The sequence below is a fragment of the Macrobrachium rosenbergii genome, chromosome 13, assembly GCF_040412425.1.
Source record: "Macrobrachium rosenbergii isolate ZJJX-2024 chromosome 13, ASM4041242v1, whole genome shotgun sequence".
NCBI classification, from domain to species: Eukaryota; Metazoa; Arthropoda; class Malacostraca; order Decapoda; family Palaemonidae; genus Macrobrachium; species Macrobrachium rosenbergii.
In genome coordinates, this window is record NC_089753.1 from 1827201 (window position 1) to 1843247 (window position 16047).

The 16047-nt window shown below is 35.0% G+C and overlaps 1 protein-coding gene across 3 annotated transcripts in view; it reads right to left on the minus strand.

Moving 5' to 3' along the window:
* LOC136844856 (E3 SUMO-protein ligase NSE2-like) overlaps window positions 1-16047 on the minus strand; it is a 297320-nt gene that overhangs the window by 148878 nt on the left and 132395 nt on the right. The gene's annotated exons all lie outside the window — the stretch shown is intronic.

The following is a 16047-nucleotide window of genomic DNA, read 5'->3' on the forward strand; positions in this document are numbered from 1 at the left end:
AGTTTCACAAATAAAGTGTGGCAAAACCAGAGTTACATCTCCACTGAGCTGTGCTGACAACCCTCTCCAGCAAAAGGTTTTAAAGGAAATAAAAAAGACATGATTAACACCACAGTACAAATTCTTAACTATTCCCCTTAAAGGTCAAGTCTGCCCAAGTAAACCCTTATGAGATCTAACTGGATATGACCAAGCCACTTCTTCACTGCCTACCAAAGCAGTGAATTAAGCACTGCCACAAGTCTGGGAATGGCTTTCACTGCTACATCCTTTCTTTAAGCAATGAAAGAAAAGAGGCGTTTCCACTTGAACAAAGCACACATACTGAAAGGGCCTGAGGCTCACTAATACATTCTGCTGTAGCAAGAGCTAAAAGAAAAAGTGTCTTCCAAGTTCTTAACTGATAACTTATCTAAAGGCTCAAACTGAAGTAATGTGAAATCCTTAAGAACTACAACCAAATTTTATCATAAACCATGTCAGGAAGATATGAAATTTCCAGCTTTCAAGATTGAAAACCTCTTTTAAATCCAAACTGTGAGCAATATTCCAGTTAGGATGATGCAGAATTGAAAATTGCTTTGTGTATCTGAGATACCAGCAAAACTTAATCAGGATACCTATAGTAGTATAGCCGCTGGATATCCCTCTGAACAAGCAGCAAGATCAATAAATGGACCACGGTTATTGATACACACTCACAGTGGAAGGTCATCTAAACTTAAGGATTGCTTCTCTGGCCACTACAGAAAAGCCTCTAGCTTGTAACAGACAGCTAATAATCGCCACAAGGTCAGATGAAGCATGTGGAGATTTGATGGGATCTTCTCAAGTAAGACTGGCTGAAAAGGCCCTTCCTGAACAGAAGTAGACTTTAGCTTTGCAAATGGGTCTATCAATGTGAGGTTAAAAACTCTGATGCCTCATCAAGCTACAATGTCCCTTCAGGATTAACATTTATATATATACCTATTATCATCATCATTATTTCATATATGTATTTATATATATGCATATATATGCATACATATACAAGCAGTCCCCAGTTACCGGCAGCATTGGTTAATGGTGTTTCGGTTTTACGACGATTGGCGAATGACGTTGTTAACCAGATTTTTGGCAAAGTAAGCAGCTTATTGGGATCGGTAAGTGATTTACTGGCATTAGTAAGCGGTTTATCATCACCAATAACCAGTTACTGGCACCATTAAGCAGTTTACTGGTGCTTACGGCATCATAAACACCATTTATTACCATAACTATTGTGATTTTCCAGTTAATGATGATTTTCAGTTACCAGCGCTCAGCCAGGAATGGAACCTCCACCATTAACCCTTAAACGCCGAGCCTCTATTTACAAAAGTGTCTGCCGTATGCCGGCGGGGTTTGGGAGTTAGCGCCGAAGCAGAAAGAAAGTTTTTTCAAAAAATCACAGCACGCTTAGTTTTTAAGATTAAGAGTTCATTTTTGGCTCCTTTTTTTCTCATTGCCTGAAGTTTAGTATGCAACCATCAGAAATGAAAAAAATATTATCATATATAAATATTGGAATATATGACAGCGCGAAAAAAAATTTCATATAATTGTATACAAACCGTGCTGTGAGCAAAACGGTTAAAGCTAATGAGCTATTTTTTTTCGTTGTATTATACACTAAATTGCGATGATTTTGGTATATAACAAATTGTAAAACGATCAAAGCAATACAGAGAAAATATTATTACAAAATGATGCATGAATTTGTAACGCGTGGACGTAAAAAGAAGTTTTTTCAAAAATTCACCATAAATTGAAATATTGTGCTAGAGACTTTCCGCCTTTTGCAAAATGAAGGTAACTGATTGAATATTACTAGAATGTAAGAGTTTTAGCTTACAATTGCATTTTTCGACAATTTCGGTCGAGTCAAAGTTGACCGAAGGTTGAAATTTTGGCACTTATCATGATTTATATGAAAATATTTCAAAACTGATAAAAGCTACAACCATGGGTTATTTTTTGTTGTATTCTACATGAAATTGCACACATTTTCATATATAAAACCTAATGTAACGGCTAATAAAAAACGGAGCAAAAATTACAACAAAAAGACTAAAGAAATGCAGAGATTTTCGGCAGAGTTAGCGTGCGCGGAGGTAAGGAAAAAGTTTTTTTCAAAAATTCACCATAAATCGAAATACTTTGCTAGAGACTTCTCGTTTGTTGCAAAATGAAGGTAAATGATTGAACATTACTAGAATGTAAGAGTTTTAGCTTACAATTGCATTTTTCGACCATTTCGGCGGAGTCAAAGTTGACCGAAGGTTGAAATTTTGGCACTTATCGTGATTTATATGAATATATTTCAAAACTGATAAAAGCTACAGCCATGAATTATTTTATGTTGTATTCTACATGAAATTGCGCACATTTTCATATATGAAACTTTATGTAACGACTAATATAAAACGTTGCAAAAATTACGACAAGGTGACTAAAGAATTTCTGAGATTTTCAGCAGAGTTAGCGTGTGCGGATGTAAGGAAAAAGTTTTTTCAAAAATTCACCATAAATCGAAATATTGTTCTAGAGACTTCTCGTTTGTTGCAAAATGAAGGTAAATGATTGAATATTACTAAAATGTAAGAGATTTAGCATACAATTGCATTTTTCGACCATTTTGGTCGAGTCAAATTGACCGAAGGTTGAAATTTTGGCACTTATCGTGATTTATATGAAAATATGTCAAAATTGATAAAAGCTACAACCATGCATTATTTTTTGTTGTATTCTACATGAAATTGCACACATTTTCATATATAAACCTTGATGCAACGGCTAATATAAAACTGTGCAAAAATTACGACAAAGTGACTAAAGTATTTCTGAGATTGTAAGAGCCTGATGCCGTCTCTTCCAAACGTGTGTTCGTCGTCCATCGGAGTGGCGAGACGTTTGGCATCTTCACAAACAGAAACATACACACAGTTTGATACAGATGATTCGTTGGAACATTATGAGTACATGATTAGAATGCTTGCATGGCAATGCAAGTAGTGGTGATTGTACATACATCAAGACAACAATGATTAGGGAGAACAGACGGAAATATTGTATGGTTGAAATCGCGTTCCTTTAGAGAAAGAAAACGAGATGCTCTTGTTGTCTTGTCCACTCCGATGGACAACGAACACACGAACACACACGTGTTTGGAAGAGACAGCGTCAGGCTCTTACAAGATTTTCAGCAGAGTTAGCGCGGATGTAAGGAAAAAGTTTTTTTTTCAAAAATTCACCATAAACCGAAATATTGTGCTAGAGACTTCTCGTTTGTTGCAAAATAAAGCTAAATGATTGAATATTACTAAAATGTAAGAGTTTTAGCTTACAATTGCAATTTTCGACCATTTCGATCGAGTCAAAGTTGACTGAAGGTTGAAATTTTGGCACTTATCGTGATCTATATGAAAATATGTCAAAATTGATAGAGCTACAACCATGAGTTATTCTTTGTTGTATTCTACATGAAATTGTGCACATTTTCATATATAAAACTTTAAGTAACGGCTAATACAAAACAGTGCAAAAATTACAACAAAGTGACTAAAGAATTTCTGAGATTTTCAGCAGAGTTAGCACGGATGTAAGGAAAAAGTTTTTTTAAAAAATTCACCATAAATCGAAATATTGCACTAGAGACTTCCAATTTGTTGCAAAATGAAGGTAAATGATTGAATATTACTCGAATGTAAGAGTTTTAGCATACAATTGCATTTTTCGACTGTTTCGGTCGAGTCAAAGTTGACCGAAGGTTGAAATTTTGGCACTTATCGTGATTTATATGAAAATATGTCAAAATTGATAAAAGCTACAACCATGAGTTATTTTCTGTTGTATTCTACACGAAATTGTGCACATTTTCATATATAAAATGTTATGTACAGGCTAATAGAAAACAGTGCAAAAATTACGACAAAGTGACTAAAGAATTTCTGAGATTTTCAGCAGAGTTAGCTAATACTTTCTTTTGGGATAAGAAAGAAATTCGCGCATGCGCAGCTGGGTTACCCTTGTAAACAAAACAACAGCATGATCTGTGAACTCCCAGCATCCCTCAAGGCGTGATTTAAAATTTTTCGCAAACGAGGCCTATAAGTATTTTTCTGCAAATATTTTAAAATACTTTTTGTCGTCGACATATTTTACGTCCACTTGGCACCCGACAGACAACTTTTGTCGACGTAAAATACGTCCAGTCGGCATTAATGGGTTAACTGGGGACTGCCTGTATATATACATAAACATGTATACTCATATCCACATAGACACATTCATATATATACTGTCACGCTCGTCCAGTTGTTGGATTGTTTCTTCATAACAGCATTGTTTCGGGGGTTTGGCTGACCTCTCATGTTGGACATGTAGAGATGAGGTTACGTTTGCCTTATCATTTTCCCTGCAAGTCAGACAGGCTTTGGAAGGAAGAGCGACCGGTTCTCAACAGCTTTTGGTTGAGGATGTAGCAGCAGTTGGTTTCGGAGTATCATCTTGGAGTTGGAGATGGTCTTCAAGCGGCATGTGTTGGTTGCTGGCTTAGTTGCTGAGGAGTACAGCGGGATAAGTTCCGAAGGTCGAGGGCTGACTAAACCATAGTCGCCAGTGTGGAAGAATGAATTCTTTGTTGGCAGCATTATTGCTGTCGCACCGTCTTGGTCGAGGTCGTCCGGTGATGGAGGATCGGAGATTGCTCGTCGATGTGTGGTGGTCGTCCTTGTGGATCTTTCGCTGTTACTCCAACGAAAGGCAGTTTATTATTCTGGATGAGTTGTAGTACACTGACAATTGTTATTGCTTTTATTTTGAAGGGCAAGAGTAATAATTATTGGAGGGTTTTAAGTATGTCATTGTGTTAAGCAAGAGGCTCAAATGATTTGTGTATGTTGAATGGCACGAGTAAGTTATATTGAGTGAGTATGTCTCTTATTATTTTTGAGTGTTACTGTTGTTATTATGCCTTAATGCCCTGTTTTGGTTATTGCCTCATTGTATTGCCCTATTGTTGACTGCTGCTGTTAATTTGTTAAATAAGATTACTGTACTTCACTAATGTGGCTTATTATATTGAAGGTATTAATATTGAGTATTGTTTATTTAGCATATAATATTGATTTTGGTAATTATTTTAATACTGAAGTGTACTCTAATGTACATTGTTTTGTGAAGTCGCTCTTCATTTCAGAACCTGCCTCAAAGTTGTAAATATGTAAAGAATAAATTAGGTTTAATGCTACAATGACTATTTTCTTTTACACCTCCTTTGGTTGTTGCGGACCACCAGTCCATTCCAGTCTCAATATGATGTATGGTTTAAGAACCTGGTAGTCACACTGAAAAGTGACCATAATACATACATATATATATATATATATATATATATATATATATATATATATATATATATATATATATATATTTATACATATTTATACATACATATTATTATATGTTTATATAATATAGAGTACATTTATATTCATATACATACATACATACATATATATATATATATATATATATATATATATATATATATATATATATATATATATATATATATATATATATATACAGTAGAACCTCGGTCCTCGACTGTACTAGAACTCGACATAATCGGATTTCAACACAAAATGTTAAGTAAATTTTGCGTCGGAGCTCAAACAACAAACCGGAATCCGACCCGATGAATCATATGATGTTTGTAGAAAAAAGAGTTTCGGGCGGCTGCCGCTAGTTGGCGTTGTTGGTGGCGTTCTTCCCATGCTTATTTAAAAGCATTTAAAGTCCACATGCTGCTGCTGCTGCTGCTGTTGAAAAATAAGCCAGATTATCACATTAAATAATAATACAGTATTTATAAGCCGAATTACTGTATGTCTATTATCATAAAATTAAGAAAAATTTCCTAAATTACGTCGGAACTCGGCAGCTTGTGGTAGATATAAACAAACCACAGTGCTGCCCTGGTGGTGTATCGCGGTACTAATTACATAAACATTCAATACTTATGGTAGATTTCATACAGAGTCTACAGGAATAGTGTACAAAATCACTGTAAAACATCTTTCAGTAATCACTGTAAAACATCTTTCAGTATATATTTACTGAAAGATGTTTTACAGTGATTTTGTACACTATTCCAGTAGACTCTGTACGAAATTTCCCATAAACATTGAATGTTTATATAATTAGTACCGCGATATACCACCAGGGCGGCGCTGTGGTTTGTTTATATCTGTCACAAGCTGCCGAGTTCCGACGTAATTTAGGAAATTTTTCTTAATTTTATGATAACAGATATACAGTAATTCGGTTTATAAATACTGTATTATTAATTTAATGTTATAATCTGGCTTGTTTTTCAATGTTATCATTATTAACAACAGTTTTCATGTGTACCTGTTGCGGTACATTCTGATAGTGCCTATAGGCTACCTAGCCTAGCCTATGGCACTCGGTTTTTTGATACAGTAAGCATTTAAAAATGTAAAAAGTGCTTCTGATACGGTAAGTTATTCAACTCTGAACTCATTTAATTGTAATTTGTGTGAAGTTTTGTATAAAAAGGCAAGGTTGGGGTAATGACTGGTGGTCAGGAATAGATTAATCCATTTTCAGTTATTTCTTATGGGAGAAATTAACTCAGAATTCGACAAAATCGAATCTCGACACTTCTTCTGGAACAAATTAGCGTCGAGGACCGAAGTTCTACTGTATATACACACACACACACACAGTGCTACCACGCTTTTTCACGCTTCACTTTTCCTCACTCCATTTTGCCGCAGATTTTTGTGGAACATATCTTTCTCTTTTCCATGGGAACTTTCACCAGTTTGTGAATTTTTTCTCAGTGAGAGAGAGAGAGAGAGAGAGAGAGAGAGAGAGAGAGAGAGAGAGAGAGAGAGAGAGAGAGAGAGAGAGAGAGAGAGAGAGAGAGAGAGAGAGAGAGAGAGACTTTTATTATTTAATTTAATGTTATTTAATTTACACATAAAAGCTTGAAAACATAAAAATTACTTAAAAAAATTAAACGTACATTTAAGAGGTGCAAAAAAACGAGCAGGTAAAAGAGTACCGCTGATTTATTCATGATCCAGGCTGTTCGCTTTTGGTTTTATCTTCTCAGGGATGTTTTTAAGAGCATACAGAATTTGTGATCCTGAATTTTTAGCAGAGGAAATTCAGAACATCTATGCAATTGCAGGAAATTATGTTATCCTTCGAATTTTATCGATGGCTGCCTCCAAAGTGCCAAAAAAACATTTTATGGTCATGAAAGGTCAAGTAATTATGACATTGAAAATGTTTTAGTTTTGCCATACTGATGTGAATTTTTATTGATTGTACGTAGCCTGAAATGTCTGAAAATAAATGTTGTTTTTAGTAATACTTCCTCTATCAAGAATTTGTTGTTTTGTAACAAACCAGAAATGCCAGCAGGAGGGGTGTACAAAATTGATTGCTCAACTTGTAATTTACCTTATATTGGACAATCTGTTAAGGAACTAAGTAAAAGTAAGTATAGCTTAGTTTTACCAGACCACTGAGCTGATTAACAGCTCTCCTAGGGCTGGCCCGAAGGATTAGACTTATTTTACGTGGCTAAGAACCAATTGGTTACTTAGCAACGGGACCTACAGCTTATTGTGGAATCCGAACCACATTATAGCGAGAAATGAATTTCTATCACCAGAAATAAATTCCTCTAACTCTTCATCACTAAGTAAGAGAGTCATACAGCATAAATATAATGTACGGGTTGCAACCAGCTCAAGTGCCATTTTTTGTCACGTAAGAGACTTTGAACACCCAATAGATTGGAATTCAGCTGCAGTTGTTTTTAAGAGTTCCTCGTTGCATGACAGATTGTTGGTCGAAGGATGCCTCATTAGTTCTTTCAGTAATATGAATTTGAGCGAAGGTCTTTTTAAGATGGACGAATTGTTAAAAAGCTTTATTTTTAAGGATGCAAGAGTAAAACAAGCTGTTAGATTTTTTTACAAACAGTTTTGTAATGGTATTTGTAGTAATTACATATTTCCACTAAGTATGTTTTTTGTTTTTTGAAGAATGTTGTTTACATACTCAAATAGCTTGTTGATATTTTATTGTTATCTGTGACCCATATTGCTTTCTTGTATATGTTATTCTCTCAACTCTGTTCAGTACCCTGAAGATGACTTTGGAATAAAAGTTGAAAGTCTTGGTACCAATTCCTTTTATTTTCATGTGAGGACTTATTATATATATATAAATATAATATATATATATATATATATATATATATATATATATATATATATATATATATATATATATATATATATATATATATATATATATATATATATACAGGCAGTCCCCAGTTATCAGTGGTCTTGGTTATTGGCGATCCAGTTTTATGGTGTTTGTCTAATGAGGACAACTAGATTTTTGGCACCAATATGTGCCAATCTCCAGTTATTGGTGCTGATCCCCAGTTATTGGTGCCGACCCCCCTGTTATTGGCGCTGATCCCCACTTAACAGCGGCGCCTATCCCCAGTTATCGGCGCCAATATCCAGGGAGTGGCGCTATTATCGCCGATTTTCAGTTCACGCTGTCAGGAATGGAACCCCTGCCGATAACCAGGGACTGCCTGTATGTATATCAGGCAGTCCCTGGTTAACGGTGGGCTCGGTTAACATTGATCCGGCTTTACAGTGCTTGTCTAGTGACGAAAATTGGTAATTTTTTTGGCGCCGAAAATTGCCAATTTCCTCTTATCACCTCCAATCAGCCCCGAAAATCGCCGAAACAGTGCCAAAAATTGCCAATTTTCAGTTATCACACCCTCAGAACAGAACCCCCGTTGATAACCAGGCACTGTCTGTATACAGTAAGCCCCCGTATTCACGGTTCTAGTTAAAAAAGTAAAAGAGAATGATAAAACTATTGTTAAACATTATACTCTTGCATAAATGCATACAGCCATAAACAACAGAACGAGAAACTGTTGTTTTGCTTATCACCGAATCGGATAACAACAGCCGTTTTGCTTGTATTTCAACCAATGTATGGAAGTAAACAATTACCTTGGTTATGTTACAAATGACGTTTAGTAGAATAGGACTAATATATTTTTACATTACAGTCATACCTCGAAATTACGCGAGGTTAGGTTCTGGAGCCCCTCGTGCAAGGTGAATTTTCGCGCAAGTTTGGCATGGTCTTTAAAAATGCTAATAAATGTTTATTTCCAGAGTTTAAGTACTAAATATGACCCTAATCATGCTCATTTAAAAGCTAACTTTTAAATGAACTAAAGTTAGTGTAATTTTATTTGAAATTTAGCTTATTACCCTTAAAAAAGGAATACAGTAAATGGCTGACATAAAAATTGAGTACTGCACAGTTTCATAGTAGCGCATTTACAGTAGTTGCATACGTATACTAATGTTACCCCTAATTCATGGGATGCCGTTTTCTTTGTCACTTAGAGTAAAAGCCGTTTTCTTTGCGTCACTAGGCAAAACGTCACAGTCAACAAAAGTACAATTCCATAAAACATCAAAAACATGTACATAATGTTTGTAGAAGGTAGTACAGTACAGGTAAAATTCAATCAATTTAAAATTATATACTGTACAGGTAATGACGTACAGAGAATAATAAGTTGTAAACGTATGTTTGAGCGCTAACTACGAACGAGAGAGAGAGAGAGAGAGAGAGAGATACTGTAATAAAGTAACTGTACTGCTTTTGTATCGTATTTATGCGCAAATATATAAATACAAATTTTCCATTCTGATTTTACACCTAAAAACACAAAAACTTAAAAATTATACACACTTTCTACAGGGGTATCATCTTTGAAAAATGCAGGGTATCACATCTTGTAAAAGTACACCAACTGAACGTGCTGTAATTACATGCACATACAGATTGCACCAGCACTTTTCTCCGAGGTGAACAGAGTAATTTTCAAAGAATGACACTTATACAACTCTTAGTTACATCTCTGATATTACATTAACGAATTCATTTTATCAAATGAGCGACTGAACAACCTCATCTCAAGGTCATGTAAAGTCCTTGTGACAAAGACTTTGCAAATGGACATAATACTTGTATGATATTTATGTACAGAAATATAAATATAAATTTTCCGTATCGATTTTACAATTAAAAGCATGAAAACTTATAAATGTACTTCAAACATTAAACAAGCATTTTCTGCAGGGGTATCATCTTTGAAAAGTGCAGTAACTTTGCAAATGGGTATCACATCTTGTAAAAGTACACTAAGTGAATGTGCTGAAATTACCATTGCATCATATTTATGCATGTACAAAAATAAAAATAATACATTTTCGATACAGATTGTACACATGAAAGCATGAAATGCGTTTTTCATAGAGATTTTACACATGACAGCATGAAATGCATTTTTCATTGAGATCTTGCACATTAAAACATCAAATGCATTTTTCATACAGATTTTACACATAGAAGCATGAAATGCATTTTTCATACAGATTTTACACATAAAAGAATGAAATGCATTTTTCATACAGATTTTACACATAAAAGCATGAAAACTTGTAAATTACTTAAAAAATTAAACACCCACTTCTGCAGGGTTTCTCGAGAATTTCGTGTCCGTGAAAAAATCGCGTATGCCCATTAGTTAGGTTCCAGTGAAAAGTTCATGTGTGTGTGAATTCGCGCAACTCGAATCGTGTAAGATCAAAGTATTACTGTATACCCTTATTCGCTATGAATAAAAGACCCGAAGGAAATATACTGCTAAATTTATGCTGCATGTTGTGACTGAAGCTGAGAAAACAATGTTCAAGCTGCTAATGACTATAAATTATTGTGCATCGGCAACATGGATGAACCATAAATAAAACTGGAGAGAAAGTATTTCAATCAAAACTAATGGGCATGAAAGAACACATCTTACTGCTGTTTTCATGCCAATAAAAGATAAATACGTAAAGCTCGTATTATGATGAAATCATGTGAAAATAGCGAATGGAATCTTGATTTTTTTTAAACAAAACAAACAAAGCTCCAAACAGTCAACGTCATCTATTAATGAAAAAATGGCTAAATTAATTTTACGAGATGTATTTTAGTTATATTTCAACTTAAGAACACTTCGTATAACAAAAAATAACCTTGCCCCATATAAATAAAGTATCTAAAAGATTCATTTACACTAATTTGAAGCAAGAAAAGTTCTCTGAACTGAGTTAAATACTGCAAAATAAACTTACCGTGAAATCGATTTCCAAACCAAAACCTTGATTGCTATGATCGCAATTTATAATACAAAAGCAATATAAGAATATGTACAATATTATTGGATACAGTGAAGTAAAGCATAACATTTTAAAAGATCCATGGAAAAGATGCATATTTGTTATGTTGATGTTTGTATAATATGATATTAATATGTGAATATAGCGTACAGTATAATGTAGGCTAGGCTACCATATATGTACAGGCAGTCCCCGGTTATCAGTGGGGGTCCTGTTCTGACAGCGTGACGATAAACTAAAATCTCAGGTAACTGAAAATTGGCAATTTTTGGCACTTGTCGGCGATGACAACTGGAGATTGGCACCTCTGTTAGGTATATATCGGCTCCAATAAGCAGAAATCAGAGATTTTCGTCACTAGACAAGTGCCGTAAAACCAGATCACCGATAACCGAGCCCGCTAATAACCAGGAACTTCCTGTATATGATATACCATAGTGTAGGTTAAGCTAATTCTTTTTTGATATTCAATTTTTCTTTATATTGAATTATCTTGAGTCAATCTGCATGAACCTCCAGAATTAGCTGATATTAATAATTACTATACTGTATGTGTACAGAATATACTTTGCAGTGTATGCTAGGCTACCATATATGTATACATGGTACTGAATACCCTAGTGTAGTCAAGGCTATATTGGAGACACATTTTTCCAACAAACGATGGGTTTTTTGGAACCTAACCCCATCGTAAGTAGGATAATACCTGTATAAGCATTTTTAGAAGGGTTCTCAGTATTCTCCTTGGGTTCTAGCTATTTGTGGGGGGGTGTGGTACGCATCCCCCACGAATATGGGAGTTTACTGTTTAAATGTATGTGTGTACGCATGTGTATATATATATATATATATATATATATATATATATATATATATATATATATATATATATATATATATATATATATATATATATATATATAAAAAATAAGAAGGCCCATAAAACACTATTTAAACGTTGAAACCATATATTTCGAGCACTTGTTTCTGTGCCCCTGTTCACTGGTAGAATATGGACAGGTGGAAAGTTACAATGGTATATATACAAAAACATGAAGGTGTGGCCTTGGGCCTCCGATGTTAAGGAGGTGGCGTTTCTTAAGAAGGAGGAGATTGACCAAATTCCTAGTGGTTTTGGCCTCATTAGCTCCCGTTTGGCGATGGATCTGGCGGTCGCGTTTCTTGGGTCATCTTCTTCAAGAGGGTCTGAGGATTAAGGTGTCGATGGCGTCCGATTTCCAATGTCCTCCTGACAGGTTCATATTGTTGGTTTGATTGATGATAGCAGATTCCAGCATCTTTCTTTTGTATGGACAGCTACTCTTGAAAACCAACTCCGCCCCCCCAGTTAATGACATGCCCTGTATTTCTAATATGTAGGAAAATTCCCGAACTCTCCGAGCGTAACGTACTGATCTTTTTGTGCTCTGTTATTCTTTGCGAGCGATCTACCTGTCTCGCCTACATAGATGTCATGACAATTACTACACGGTATCTTGTAAACTCCGGCTTCTTCCCTTTTGTTATTTAAGTATCGTTAACGAGCGAACTCCGATGGATTTGGGATAATGGAAAATGAAAGGATTATTAGAACTGAGTTGCTCGGTGGCCTTTTGGATGTTTTCATCATTATGGAAGCTTTATTTTGTTGTTGAAATCTATTTGTCCCACTCACAACAGACAAATAGATTTCAACAACAAAATAAAGCTTCCATACGATGAAAAACATCCAAAAGGCCACCGAGCAACTCAGTTCTAATAATCCTTTCATTTTCCATTATCCCAAATCCATCGGAGTTCGCCGTTAACGATACTTAAATAACAAAAGGGAAGAAGCCAGAGTTTACAAGATACCGTAGTAATTGTGTCATGACATCTATGTAGGCGAGACAGGTAGATCGCTTCTCGCAAAGAATAACAGAGCACAAAAGATCAGTACGTTACGCTTCGAGAGTTCGGGAATTTTCCTACATATTAGAAATACAGGGCATGTCATTAACTGAGTAAGGGAGTTGGTTTTCAAGAGTAGCTGTCCGCATAAAAGAAAGATGCTGGAATCTGCTATCATCAATCAAACCAACAATATGAACCTGTCAGGAGGACATTGGAAATCGGACGCCATCGACACCTTAATCCTCAGACCCTCTGAAGAAGATGACCCAAGAAACGCCGACCGCCAGATCCATCGCCAAACGGAGCTAATGAGGCCAAAACCACTAGGGAATTTGGTCAATCTCTCCTTCTTAAGAAACGCCACCTCCTTAACATCGGAGGCCCAAGGCCACACCTTCATGTTTTTGTATATATACCATTGTAACTTTCCACCTGTCCATATTCTACTAGTGAACAGGGGCACAGAAACAAGTGCCCTGAAATATATGGTTTCAACGTTTAAATAGTGTTTTATGGGCCTTCTTATTTTCATATTACACTGTAGTATTACAGGAAAAGACATTCATATATATATATATATATATATATATATATATATTATATATATATATATATATATATATATATATATATATATATATATATATATATATATATATATATATATATATATATATATATATATATATATATATATAAATTGATATATATATATATAAATCAATATATAATATATGACTATATATATAATAAATATATATATATGTATAAATATATATATATATATATATATATATATATATATATATATATATATATATATATATATATATATATATATATGATGTCTGTGTCAAAGATATCAATGCCATAAATGACTGCCTATAACAAATATATATATATGTATATATATATATATATATATATATATATTATATATATATATATATATATATATATATATATATATATATATATGTATATATATTATATATATATATATGTGTGTGTGTGTATAAGTATATATATATATATATATATATATATATATATATATATATATATATATATATAAGGGATTTTGACAAAGGAAAAATCTATTTCTTAGGGAAGACCTGTGTCACCCAGTGAAATAGTCCATTAGCACTGATTTCTAGGTATAAATATTGCTAAATATACCAGAGAAAAAGCTAACCATAATGCCAGGGTTACGACCCCTGGATCGAACACCACTAGATGGTGTCGGTATACACAAGGGGTGAGTGGTTGCCACTACCACAGATCTTCGTCCTATAGATTTCTCCAATCTCAAAACCCCGAAAAGGGAGGAGCCGTTCCAAAACCTCATCCCCTGTACCTAGCCAACCACCACCCCGGCTGCCATCTTCATCCCAAGTTAGCACCCCCCAAGCTTGGTATGCCACTCGGGAGGGAAAAAAGGGAGTACAGGGATGGGTCACTGGGTGACACAGGTCTTCCCCCAGAAATAAATTTTTCCTTTGTCAAAATCCCTTTTCTGGGCTCGACCTATGTCACCCAGTGAAATAGAGACAGAGAATCAACCATACAAAAGCTTGGTGGAACCCTCTAAGAATTACCTTAATGGAGCTAAATAAAACTGAGAAAATTACTGTGTTTTAATAACCCAAAACATTCATATTAAAGACATAATTAACATTATAAGGCACACAGTCTAAATCATAAAATAACTAACACCAAGACACTTAAGGCTAACAAAAGATTCAAACAGAAAATCCATGAAACGGCCAGGAGTCAGACTGTGAAGCAGGCCTGACCTAAAGGTTAGAAGGCAGGGCCAGTAAACGAGGCAGGTAGGCGAGAGAAATATAAACAATAGGATAAACTAAGGTTACATAAACTAGTCTAGGGCTGGGGGGACAATACTTCCTGCAGCTACTGTGGGGTATTTAAGAGCCTCTAGAGACTTAAGATAGTGGCGTTTGAACACTGTTGGTGATTTCCAGCCCGTATACTTTTTAAGGTCATCAAAATTCATATTATGAAAATAATTAGCTGAGGTGGCCACCGCCCGAATATCATGTACCCTAGGTACTGAATCCGGGTTTGCCTGCTTTATGAAATACAGTATTTGTTGCCTGATGGCCTTTAAGGAAATGGTTCCTCCATTTTCCCTAACAAAAAGAGGGCCTGAATTCCTATTAGAAGTTCTATTTAAATAAGCTTTTAAAGTGTTAACTGGACATAAGGACAGATCCTGTGGAAGGGGAATAATCTTCCAAGGAGACCATCTATTTTGTGGATCCTCATTCTTTGCTAGAAACTTGAGATCCGGAGACAACAGAACTCCTCCTGACGGGAGGAAATCAACATGGTTCGGTTCTCTAGAGAGAGCAGACAGTTCAGAAATTCTAGCCCCTGAGGCTAGACTTACTAGAAATAACGTTTTCCTTAACAGACTCGAGTATGTACATAATTCATTATCAGTGTCTGATGCCAATTTAAGTACGTCATTTAAGAACCAGGAAACCATGTGAGGACGGGTTGCTGGTCTAAGACGAGCGCATGCTTTAGGAATTGACGAAAAATATAAGTCTGTAAGGTTAATATTAAAGCCATGTAAAAATATTTTTCTTAAGGCAGATTTTGCTGTAGTAATAGTACTAGTGGCCAGTCCTTTCTCAAATAATGATCTGAAGAAAGAGATTGCTAGGTTCGTGGTCATTTCCTGAGCTTCAGATTCCCTCAGAAATAATGCTAACTTTTTAACTGCTGAGTCATATTGTCTGAGAGTAGATTCCCTCTTGTCTGATTCTATGAACAG